This window comes from Chaetura pelagica, unplaced genomic scaffold (genome assembly GCF_000747805.2).
Source record: "Chaetura pelagica isolate M959 unplaced genomic scaffold, ChaPel_1.0 scaffold123, whole genome shotgun sequence".
In the NCBI taxonomy this organism is placed as follows: domain Eukaryota; kingdom Metazoa; phylum Chordata; class Aves; order Apodiformes; family Apodidae; genus Chaetura; species Chaetura pelagica.
In genome coordinates, this window is record NW_009953295.1 from 9,378,610 (window position 1) to 9,392,118 (window position 13,509).

Consider the following 13,509-nt stretch of genomic DNA (forward strand, 5'->3'; position numbering starts at 1 on the left):
AGCTGGACACCACACATGGACCCTCCGTCTGTATCCACATTATGTCTTTAACTGCCAAAGGTTTAATGAATGCCCCCAGCCTCACAGATTATTGGGTTAGCTCAGAAGTGTTTAAGGAACCAAAATACCGTAGTTAGAATCTCTGGAGTTGTATATAATAAATAATCAAGTAACTTCAAACATCTGTGAGGAACTCAGGCAGCCTTGATGAAAAAAATGGGTTATGAAAAAACAGTAACCTAAATTAATGTCAATAGAAATTTAGTTGTCACAGACTCCGGACTAAACAGGACGTCAAAAAGTCAGCTAATCCTTTCTGATACAAAAATATAGGATTATTTATGCATGTCCCATTTAAGGAAGATGCTTGCATAAGCCATATCCAAATAAATTTCTTAGATTGTCATAGCAATGTCTTTTATCATTGTTAATTTCAAAAATCTAAAACCAGGAGATGATAATCTGTTACCATTCAGAAGGAAACCTTGATCTAAATTTTTGACAGCAACAGCCTGATTCACTCTACAGGAAAGGAAGTCTTTCCCTTATCAGTCGAACAACTGTCCAAAAGCCACTGAGCGGAAGCTTTGAATAAGCTTAAGGAAACAACACTTTAGCGCAGACAAAGACTCAAAGACAAGATTCAGCAAGGTGAGCAAAATATTTTGAAGCAGTAGATTTTGGAGCTTTACTGCAATTATCCACCACTCAAGCATGGTCCTTTCCAGCTTCTCAACTACCTCTCAAAGAAGCTACCTATTGCTTCAGTGAAAAAGGTCATTTCTCCTCTGAACAGCAGTATTCCTAAAACAGTGGGAAGGTAACATCTACGTGAGATAGAATAATTTTTAAAATTAAGCCTTTAGCAGCTACATCAGAAAACCATTATTCAATCCACTGTTCATCAAAATGTATTAATGATTTATGCAAAGAAAGACTAAAACAGGTGTTTCCAAATGTATGAATGCTGACTAGATAAACATTTACGAATTATTTTTCCTGAAATGGCAACACTTTTTACATAATACATGTCTGCAACTGTCTATCCAAAAACAGAGTAACTTCAGGAGAGATTCCATAGAAAGCTAAATCCAACCCAGCCACTTCAGGGACTTTCTAATACCAATATAGAGCTAATTCTAGTGTGTTTACCATAAAACAAACTTTGTAAGGTATGTCCATCTAAAAGCTTAGTAGTAAACATAAGAGGGCAAAAGTTTGTTATATTCATCAATGACCTGGATGAGGGAACAGAGTGCACTGTCAGCAAGTTTGTTGATGACACAAAACTGGTAGTAGTGGCTGTGTTGCCATTCAGCAAGACCTAGACAGGCTGGAGAGTTGAGCAGGGAGAAAGTTGATGAAATACAAGGGCAAGTGTAGAAGCTTGCACCTGGGAAAGAACAACCTCATATACCAGTGTAGGCTGGGGACTGACTTGGTGGAGAGCAGTGTAGGAGAAAGGGACCTGGGGGTCTTGGTTGACAGGAGGATGACCATGAGCCAGCAATGTGCCCTTATGGCCAAGAAGGCCAATGGCATCCTGGGGTATATTAGAAGGGATGTGGTTAACAGGTTGAGAGAGGTTCTTCTTCCCATGTAATCTGCTTTGGCGAGGCCACATCTGGAGTACTGTGTCTAATTCTGGGCTCCTCAGATCAAGGACAGGGAACTACTTGAAAAAGTCCAGTGCAAAGCCACAAGGATAAAGGAGTGGAACACCTCCCTTATGAGGAAAGGCTGAGGAGCTGGGTCTCTTTAGCCTGGAGAAGAGGAGACTGAGGGGTGACCTCATTAACGTTTATAAATATGTAAAGGGTGAGTGTCAGGAGGATGGAGCCAGTCTCTTCTCAGTGATGTCCAATAGGACAAGGGGCAATGGGTGCAAGTTAGAACATAGGAGGTTCCGTGTAAACATAAGGAAAAACATTCTCACTTTGAGAGTGACACAACACTGGAACAGGTTGCCCAGAGAGGTTGTGAAGTCTCCATCCCTGGAGACCTGGGATCAAAACCAACCTGCATGTATTCTTGTGTGACCTATTCTAGGGGATCCTGGTCTGACAGGGTGGTTGGACTAGATGACCTTTTGAGGTCCCTTCCAGCCCCTAACATCCAGTGACTCTGCAAATTGTACAAGGCAGATCCATCTTAAGAATAATCAGATCAACATAAATTGTCATATGTATGAAATGCAAATTAATGAAAATTGATGAAAAAAAACCAATTGATTATTTGAAAATCCTTTTAATTTCTGTTAAGTATAATTTCAATTTAATACATGGAGTCCTGATGTTCCTAGGACTTAAATTTGCACGCACTGCTCTGTAAATAGCACTGTGACTGAAGTCCAGTATGTGTGTATTTGCAGGGTCACAGTATTATGTGAATGACTTCTGGCAGAAGATAGCTAAAAAAGTTGATGCACTTAATGCTTGAGGATTCCTCATTTACTTGTTGCTTAACTTTTGAGAAAAGTCAAGCTACATGTAAATATAAAAAAGACCCAGGAATGAAAACCACTTAAATGACTGTTTTTACTGAAAAATAAACAAAAAGCATTTTCATAAGTATTTAGGAAGTTTCTTGTCCCCAAACAGCACAAGTGAAATTAAACAATCCTCCCAAGAAAAGATCTGCCGTCACGGGTATCTCTGTATTACTGCATAGGCTCTGTGAGCCTTTTCAAGTGTGCAGCGAACAGATGGAGATTGTTACAAGCTTTTCAAACCAGTGTTTACTGCAAACTTTCAGGCAATCTGTCATGGTTTTTGCATTCCCAGGGACTTTTTAAGTTCCTGAAAAGGGAGCAAAATCATAGATGTTCCTTATTAACCCATGCCTACCTAATTTACAAGCAAACTTTCATACTTCTATCAAAAACACGTTTAAAAAGGTGAGGGAAATTATGTGATCTTCTCAAATGCATCAAATCACTTTTGAGGATGGAACTATACTCATTGCTGTGTTCCAAAAAAGCAGACATTGGAAAAGAAAAAAAAACAAAACAGAAAGACTGGTTCTTCTCCTAGAGAACAAGCCACTTTTATTCATCTAATTAATGACAAGACTTGTTCAATGCAGCAGTAGAATTATATGCAAAACTACAAGCTTGGTGCCCTGCTGTTCAGTCAATGAGAGTGTTTTCTGAACCAGCTGAGACCTGCATTAGTTTCAAATTGTCCAACACAGGGCACAAAAATTCTTATGCTTTATTACCAATATACTCATTTTACCTCTACCTAAGCTTTCATACAAGGTTAGATGGTAGCTCCTCACTTACATATCAGTGTAATTTTTCCCTTGACATTTTTCATAGCAACAAACAAGCAAGAAATTAAACATCTCCCTTAGAGGCACTCACTGAAGTATATATTCTACTAAACCTTGTTATTTACTATAAATAATAAATGGTACCTTTTTTTTTTTTTTACATTATCAGCAAAATCCCCCCAGAAATTACTGCACAACTTTTATACAGTCAGATCATGAGTCAAAAAACAGAAAAGTATGGTGTAATCACTAACCAATATGTCTTCCAAATTTCATAAAAAGGAGGAACATACACCTTACATTTATGTTCAGATGTCAGTTGCAAAACTCATGTATTCTTTTTCTCCAAATGATTTCACTAATGAATCACTACATCTGCCAGCACACAGTGCCAGCTGTAAATTGCTGACAGGCAACAATGACAGTTCAAGAAGATTCTGTCACAGGGTTTCCTACTCTTAGTAACACTGTCATTGATATCCCAAATTGTCTCTTGTATCTGAAAGGAAAAAAGGGTCATCAGCTGAATATTTTCATTTGTCTAACCAGCAACAAACAGCAACCACCTAATAGCTTTTTCCCCTGACAGATCATTTAAAAAATCATAATTGCTGGATCATAACCCATAAAAACAACAAAAGTGCCCACAGCACAGTCCCAGGAGGCCAGTCCCTTTAAATGACAGAATAGTCTGACAAATGAAGGCAAAAACAGCCAATCTTGAAAACTACAATGATATGTTGTTAGCATCTGTACATCGCATGCAATCAGAAAAAGTATTTATGCACTTAATACCTTTGCTATATGTTACACAGCATTTCACAGACAGGAGATCCTGTTGGTTTTTTTATTTGATTTGATTTGATCATATTTACATGATCATCTAAAAAATCCCAACAACCCATTGCTTTTTTCATCACACTTCATCTTATGCCCAAGAAGAACCCAAGGTGGTTCGGAGAACATATTGTGAAGCTGCAAAACAAAAGTAGAGCCAGCTCACACACTGAGCAGGTGATGAAAGTCAAACCTTCTCATCAATTATTTCTAACGCTCATGGGGATACAGTGGGCTTTGTTGCTAGTGACAGAATGTCATCTGGGCAAATCTGTCCTATTGGCCCAAGGGTAAACTCCCTATAATAGCCAAGCAACCAAAAACATAAGGAAACAGCATGTGTGGTCTTGACAGTCTTTCAATTCACCAGTCCCAAAAGGCGAAGTGATTGACTACCCAAAGTCTTTGAAATTTCCCAGGTAATTCAATATGAATGATGCAGCTCAGTCTTAGAAATCACACTGATTCACCCTGAGAAGCAGCTAACAAATATTCAGTGCTCTAGCACTGAGAGGGTACAACTTCAGGACAAGAAGTAGTGATAATTGTCCAGCAAAGCCTCAAAAGCTCACTTCAGATATTTTGCTTTTCCATGGAATCAATAAAAATCACTAACAACAGATTAAGTTATACAGTAATTTGATACAATTCATATTTTAATGTACAGCTTTTATAGGTCTAGAAGCAATAATCCATCTAGCATGTAAAGGCCAGGGAAAAGTTTGGCAGCCTGCTAGTGTTTTACTTGGCATTTCACTGTAAGGGGTTTTTAGACTTCAGTGAAGCTACATTGTTACCTGAAGCATGTGAACCTGTTCAGAAATAATTTCAAAAGTCAACCATCTGTATATTTTGCAGTTATGAGAACACCACAGGCAGCTGAGGATTTCTATTGCTTGATAATGTGCAGCATGATACATTTCCAATGGACACTTATTTTCCAAATGATGAAAGAACAAGTATGGTTAAGCCTATAAAATGCCTGATGCCCCATAAGGTTATTACAGCAATTTGGTTACCAAACAGCCTTTTCCAAACCCTAGGAGCTGAAGTCCACAAAATTATTAGTTACTTGAACAGATAAAATCTTCTCCCCAGCTGCCTCAGAGTGCCTGCCTGAAATGGTCCAACTAAGGCTATGTCTGTAGGCTGCTAACACTGCAGAGAGGCTGCAGAAGCCCTTTGGTGGTGGCTTGTGCTGGCAGAGCAGTACAGCTTTTCTGTGCCTGCAGGCACTCAGCAAAACACATGGACAGTACAATGTGTGGCACAGGGTTTCAGCCAAGGCTGTCCTGGAGGATAAACAGGCATCACACACACACCTATCCACTACTGTGTGTATATCCATAATTCATGAAGCCACAGACATCTCCAGCTGTACTTCAGATGCTGACCATTTTCACTGAGCAACTTGTTAGGAGCTGTGGCTATTTGGCCATCTAAGTTATTTCTTTATTATTAAACCCATTCTGACGCTATTTATTCATCATGCAATACTCCAGTCAGAAAGAATCTACCTATCAACAGAGCAGCAATAAAGAGGAGTATGGCAAACAATATTTAAGTATTAGACAATCTAAAAAGAAAAAAAAAAAGAGGAAAAAAAGAAAAAAAAGGACATGTAAATTTTAACACTTAAGAAAAAGTTATCTGGCTCTGGACATCTATTAAATATTTAGTAAAGAAGAAAAAATCACCTTTCAATGTACTGCGTTATTACAGTCTTATGTTCTTTCATTATTCTACAGTTGAGGCTTATTTTCAAGTACCATATTATGACTCATGGAAACAGAGCACCCACAAAAGGCCCACAGAGAGGTTGTGGAAGACATTATCTACTGTTTAGGAATATCAGTACCATAGTCCTGCAAAAACAGTCTCCACCAGAAGATAGGAGAAACCTCTGCATTAGTCCAATATTGCATTTTTTTTTTTTTAATTCAACAAAAACAATGCCCATTTCTGCCTAGAGAAAACAAATACTGGAATATAACAGCAGCGTTGATACTCGAGCTTCCCATGCACACACATTTTACAGCAAAAATCATGTCTAGGAAAGCATAAAGCTCTTTCGGAATCACTACACTTGAAAGTTCCTCCAAAAAATGGTAATCCTCAGAAAAAAAAAAAAAAAATAGATAATGAAGCTTTTAGGCTTTTAACACTAATACAGTCATACCGGGTCATTTTGCTCACAACATAGGTTTGCATCCTCCATCAACTAGGATGTGAACTCTTTAGGAAGTCTTCTTAGATATTCTGTCATTTCATACATTCCTCTTTCTGTTCTCATTCAATTTCACAAGAGCTGAAATCTCTTGACTCATTTTCTATTTATCAGACTAAATCAATTTGTTATCTCTTTATATTTATATATAAGTAATCTAAAGCATTACGGTTAAGTACAGAATGTAAATAAAAAATTGATTTAATGCCAGTTACACTAGATTAGCTACATCTTAAAGGATTCTTAAGAGATAGACAGAATGTTTTTTATGTGTCCTAATAGTAAAGTAACATGTTTGGTAGAGTGTGAAGAAAAACTACCGTGTATAAGGTTTAAACTCAAATCCTCATTTGATTTACAAATATAAAGAAAGTAAAAGGGATGTTCAGAAAAGCTGGATATCTGGGAAGAAAAAAAGAAACCTCTTACAAAACTGGAAAATATAAACCATTCAATTTGAAGTTTGATATGAAATAATTCTCCTTATGGCAAAGTTATCTTTCCTCTAGAATATTATTCTCCCAAACAAAAAGGATCTCTGGAGTACAACAAATTCAATGCTTAAGAATATAATTTGTGTTGCAGTGTATTAAGTCAGATCCCTGTGTGTGCAAAAATCAAGGAGTCCAATATAGATCATGCCTCTGTTTACGAGTATATTATCTACAGGATAGAAGAAAGATAGGTCACCTTGTACATTTGTTTCTATGCTGAAAAAAAAGGTCTGTTAGAAATCTTCCTATTTCAGCACCATTGTGAGGGAAGAGAAAGGTGATTAGCAAAGATAGTTAACAGATCTATGGTGTTCTTGAAATGACACGGGTCTAACTATGTGAGAAACACGAAAAGGATGAGGCTTGTTCTCAGAACTGGACTGTGTTTTGCCTTAACTCCACTCACAGCTACAAAAATTCTACAGATTTTTAGCAGAAATACCTGCAACAGTTCATAACAGCCATTGCTTAGAAGGAATGAGAGAGTTAATGACAGGCAAACCCCTGAGCAACTGAGCTCTACTTATTTATGAATGTTGGTGTAATAGGAAGAGGAGCTGGAAGAAAGCATGAAGGATTGTCTACTCCATATCCATCAACAGACTAATAAAACTGGAGAAAGCTAATTGATGCATGTATTGTTTGTAAATGCATATGTATATTATTAATGTTGTTTGTCTGGAGTTTTTAGCAAGGCTTGGGGAGACAGAGCTCAGCTGATCACACATGCAGGGAGACAAACTGATCAAAGTTTTAATTAGAGGAAATATGGGAAAAATAAGTGAGTAGATTCTCTATTTCCCTGGCAAGAACGTTTTAATTCACAAAACAACCTTCAGAACAAGGCTCTGCTTGGCAATGGGCACTCCAAGATAATAAAATAAAAATTAAAAAAAAATATTATTTTACAAAAAAAAATACAAGCACTCTTCATAGCAATATGTCAGGACCAGTTGATTAGCTCTGCAGTGCTAATTCAAGTAACAAAAAGTCTTCCAGGATAAAACTACTGAAAGCAAAACTGCTTGGGTTTCAACTATTCTTACTTCTTCAAAACAGCTATAGTTTATAAGTATCTAAACAATTACACCTATTTTGATCTCTTCCCATCTGCTTAGAATAGATATTGGCTCTACCTTATATGTCAGATAACAAAGTAAACCATATGAACACTATTAACTGTGTTCTTATAAACCATTCCTTTTTAATCCTTTACACTATGGAAGAGGGAAAAAAAACCACAACTTGGCAACAGTCACAACAACTTGTATGACAAGATATTTTTAACACAAAGATATTTACCATTGAACTGCATTAGGAAATTAAAGTCAAACAGAGACTTCTACTAACTAATATATGACAGGAAAATGTGCACCATGACCTTACAAGTAGGAAAGTGCCCCAAAAGGGGTTGTTTTCCATTAAGTTTAGAACTTAATCCCTGAATGTGCTACTTATCTGCCCATGTAGTTCCTAAGAAGATATTCCCATTGGGACTTGTTAAACAAGTTTAAATTATTTGTGTAAATTACGGTAGCAAAATCAGGCTCTTAGGGAGCAATATAATACTGATTGCTGTTAGTACAGCTTTTGACATGATGAAAGGGGAAAAAAATATATCCCTTCCAAATAAGGACATAAATTAAGATTTAATGAAGAAGACTTTTTCCTGAATCCACGAGTCAGCTGCTGCATTATAAAGAAAGTAGCCAGGGACTATTTTTACCCAAAAGGAACATAGAAACAGCATGTGATTCCCACCGCAGTGCCCCGTTTGGGATTTACACCAAAGGAATATGTCACAGTGCTGTTTTCCAGCAGTAAACTTTGTCCATCCACTTCTCGCCTTACACATCTCAAGGTAGTTCTCACTGCTTAATGTCCAGATGGAGACCTGTGACAAGAGGTGTTCCCCAGGAGTCAGTACTCAGACTTGTGCTGCTTAACAACTTTGTCAGCAACGTGGACAGTGGGATCAAGTGCACCCTCAGCAAGTTTGCCATAGACACTAAGTTGTGTGGTGAGGTAGACATGCTGGAGAGAAGGGATGCCATCCAGAGGGACCTTGACAGGATTGAGAAGTGGGCCAGTGCAAATCTCATAAAGTCCAACAAGGCCAAGTGCAAAGTCCTGCACCTGGGTCAGGGCAATCCCAAGCACAGATACAGGCTTGGTGGAGAATGCATGGAAAACAGTCTAGAGGAGAAGGACTTGGGGGTTATGGTGGATGAGAAGCTCAACATGAGCCAGACATGTACGCTTGCAGACCAGAATGCCAACCCTGTCCTGGGCTGCATCAAAAGATGTGTGGCCAGTATGTTGAGGGAGGTGATGCTTCCCATTTCCTTGGCTCTCGTGAGACCCCACCTGGAGTTCTGGGTCCAGTTCTGGGGTGCTCAACATGAGAAGGACTTGGAGATTCTGGAGAAAGTCCAGAAGAGGGCCATGAACATGATCCAAAGGCTGAAGTACCTCTGAAGCACCTATGAAGACATACTGAGAGACTTGGGTTTGTTCAGCTTGAGAAAAGAAGGCTCTGGAGATACCTCATAACAGCCTTCCAGTACCTGAAGGGGCTACAGGAAAGATGGGGAGGGACTTTTTACAAGGGCTTGTAGTGAGAGGACAAGGGGTAATGGATTAAAACTGGAAGAGGGGAGACTTACATTAGACATAAGTTCACACCGTTAGTGTATCTCAGCCTTTACCCATATGGTAGAGGCTCTAGTCCCTTAATCATCTTAGTGGCCCTATAGTGGACTTTCTCCAGTAGTTCCTTGTCCTTGAACTGGAGAGCCCAGAATTGCACACAGTACTCCAGATGAAGCTTCACCAGGGCAGAGTAGAGGGGGAGGAGAATCTCCCTTGACCTGCTGGTTACACTCTTCCTAATGCACCTCAGGATGCCACTGGCCCTCTTGGCTGCGAGCGTATACAGTTGGCTCATGGTCACCCTGTTGTCCACCCTGACTTCGAGGTCTTTTTCCACAGAGCTGCTTTCCAGCAGGTCACCCACTGCCTTGGACTGGTACACAGGGTTGCTCTTCCCCAGGTACTCTACACTGCCCCTTGTGGAACTCAATGCATTAAGTTTCTCCCTGCCCAGCTCTCCAGCATGTCCAGGTTATGCTAGATGGCAGCACAGCCTTCTAGCACATCAGCCAATCCACTTAGTTTTGTATCATCAAAAAACTAGCTCAGAGTACATGCTGTCCCATTGTCTAGCGCGTCGATGAATATATTGAACAGGAATAGACCCAGTAGTGACCCCTGGAGGACACCACGAGTCACAGGCCTCCAGCTGGACTCGGCCCCAGTGACTACCACTCTCTGAGCTCTCTTCAGCACGGGAATAACTTTGTGAGGAGGGGGCTGCTGTAAACCAGATCCATGAAAAAGAATTCAGGATTTAAAACAGAAGAGGGTATGAGCTCTACTTAATATGAATCAAAATTTTCAGAGAAAAAAAATTGTAAAAGCAGTTGCTTTGGCACAACAAACGAGACAGTGATTTATGAAGGGCAGAAGAGAGTAAAAAAGATGCAAACAGAAGGGACTAAGACCTTTTTTAAATAGGTTTGCCATCAGAGAAATTCTAATGTGAAACCTCAATTAAATTATTTTTCAAATGTTATCTTTCCTTTTTACAAAAAATTAATATATCCCATTCTCAGCTTTTTTATCAAGAGGTTTGCTTCAGGTTTGTGCAAGTCCTACATACACAAGTTAAGAAAAACACTAAGGAGTTTGAGTGAAAATCTGTATGCTCATAGCAGGTCTGATTGCCTGTTATTTCCTGGTCTGTTGCAAAAGTTTTTTCTGTATTTTTCTCTCCTTTCCCTTGTGCCCAAGGTGCTGAAAGCTAATAGCTTGTTGTTGATGCCATTGCTTTGTGCAAGGGCATGGCTCTGAGCTGATCTCAGCTATTAACTGAGAGTGAACAACAACAAAAAATCTCTGCAGTTGCAGTACATTTTCTCCTGCTCTCAGCACCCTGGATGGAATTCAGAATTGCAACAGCCACTTCACCCTAAAATTTAAACTAATATCAGAAAACAGGGGATTTCAGAATTAATAGCATACCCTCACAGAAACATAAATAAGGACACTTTGAATATATGATATATGGTTTCTGAATCTGTAGCTGTACCTCATTTGTGCATTGCACTTAGAACCAGTAACAGACTATTGTCCCACTGCCTGCCCTCTTTATTCTGAATCTCTGTATTTTCTTAGAGAAAAGTCAAGCTGTACCCTGAGAGATCCCTGACACCAATCTGGGAGGTAGGGCAGTAGTGTACACCATTAAGTGCACCCACCTGAAGCACAGACACAGCCATCAAATGTCAGTAGAACTTAAGTCCGTCAGTGGCCTGTGTGCACTTTAAAACATTTGCTTGTGTATCCACCAGTTCTTACAAAAGGACTGAACCCTTTCTGCACCCTCATTGGAGATACAAGAAAAATCATCACAGCAAAAACAGCAGAAGAAAATAAGCACAAACTAAGTCTATACAAGATGGCAATGTCAGACATGAAGACAATTTTTCTTGTGGATCATTTTTATTAAGAACCTGGCTGGTGGAAATTACACTGGCAGAAGTGCCATCACTCCTGTTTAGCCCTGTTCCAGGTTTGGCTGTTAATTGTGGAATATTGGAACCTACAGAGTCCTCCAATTATTTTTCCAGGAATTTAAAGGTTTTTCCTGATTTCCTGTGTTACTTAGAGTAATTCTACTTTATAAAGGTATTTCTACTTTCCAAAGGTTGAGAGGAAAAGAAGGTGTGAAGTCTCTATTTCAGTGTAGATGTGATTCCTATGTGTCCTTCTAAAAAACCTGTTATGTCTCTGAAACTTCACACTCAGAAGTATCAGAAATAGTGTGGCCAGCAGAACTAGGGAACTGATTGTCCCCCTGTACTTGGCACTGGTGAGGCCACAACTGGAATACTGTTTTCAGTTTTGAGCTACTCACTACAGGAAGGACGTTGAGGTGCTGGAGTGTGTCCAGAGAAGAGTGATGAAGCTGCTGAAGGGTCTAGAGCACAAGTCTTATGAGGAGCAGCTGAGAGAACTGGGGTTCTTTAGCCTAGAGAAAAGGAGGCTGAGCAGAAACTTTATTGCTCTCTACAATTACCTGAAAGAAGGTTGTAGCGAGGTGGAGGTTGGTCACTTTTCCTTAGTAACAAGCAATAGAGCAAGAGGAAATGGCCTCAAGTTGTGCCAGGGGAGGTTTAGAATAGATATTAGGGAAATTTCTTCGTTTAAAGTACTGTCAAGCCCTGGAACAGGCTGTCTAGGGAAGTGGTGGAGTCATCAGCTGTGGAGGTATTTAAAAAGTGTATGGAGGTGGTGCTTAGAGACATGGTTTAGCGGTGGACTTGGCAGTGTTGGGTTAATGCTTCAACTTGTTCTTGTAGGTCTTTTCCAACCAAAACAACTCTGTGATTCTGTAATAATTATTTAATTGTTCCTTTGTTAAGTGGGCAAAAAATCTGGAAACAAATCAGGAGGAAGCGTTCCATAGTGCCACATAGAAAGAGTGCATTCATCTCTCACATTTCTATACTTGATAAATACAACAGGTTCCAGGCCTAACATTTGGTTTCCCCCCACCGCTGCAGCCTTTTAAAACTAGTTTTTCTAAATGCATCAGTTTCCACTATCATCAGAAGAGTAAAATAAACTTTTTGAAAGAGCTCTAGAGGGAGATCCCCTCCATCTCACTTGGGAAGGACTGGCTCTCTATGCAGAGAAAGTTCAGAGTGAGCAGGACCTCAATCCACCTTCTGCTACCAAACTAAGACAGAGTAGCCCTGAACTTCTTCTGCACATGCTAAATTCAGCATAGAAAACTGAGTCCTGTCTTAGAGATAAATGCCATAGAAATGCATCTGAATATGCCAGTTGATTTCACCTGCTTCCATTTTCAGGTTGTTAAAGTCTGTTTCTGAAGTTTCTTCAGTACTACGCTGCTCTGCTAGGATTTCTTAGCCCCACCAGTACTTGACTCCCACTTTACAAGTTGTCAAATCATGCTCAGGCAATGAAAAAGGCATAAAATCTCTTCAGCATAATCATCATTATTATCTTCATTCTTATTGTTACTATTATTATTATCAGGTAGCTGAAAATTAATGTAACTTGAGCTGTGAGAAAAATGGTGAGACATAGCATGTTCCTTACTACATGAAACTGGAGATGCAAAATGGACACCTACCAGCAATCACTAAGGAATAACATAAAGTGTAAAGTAGCCCCCAAAATAACACACATCCATGACAATCACTCCCCATATCGTAAAACTGATTATATTTACTGTTTTCCACCTCACTCTGACAGCTTCATAATCCCTGGCTTTTGGTTTACATGATGAAGCTTTTTGCCACAGTCTTCACTGAAAAGAGCTCTGGCCACACCATCCAAGTCACAGAATGCAAAGGCAGAGTCTGGGAAAAGGAAGCTCACCGCACTGTAGAGGAAGAGCAGGTCTGAGACCATCGAAGTGCACCTGGAAGTGCACAAGTCTGTGGGACCTGACAAGATCTATCCACAGCTCCTAAGGGAGTTGGCAGATGAAATTTCAATGCTGCTTTCCATCAGATTTGAAAAGTCATGGCAGCCTGGTGAAGTTCCCACCAACTGGAAAAGGGGAAACACAACCCTTGTTTTCAA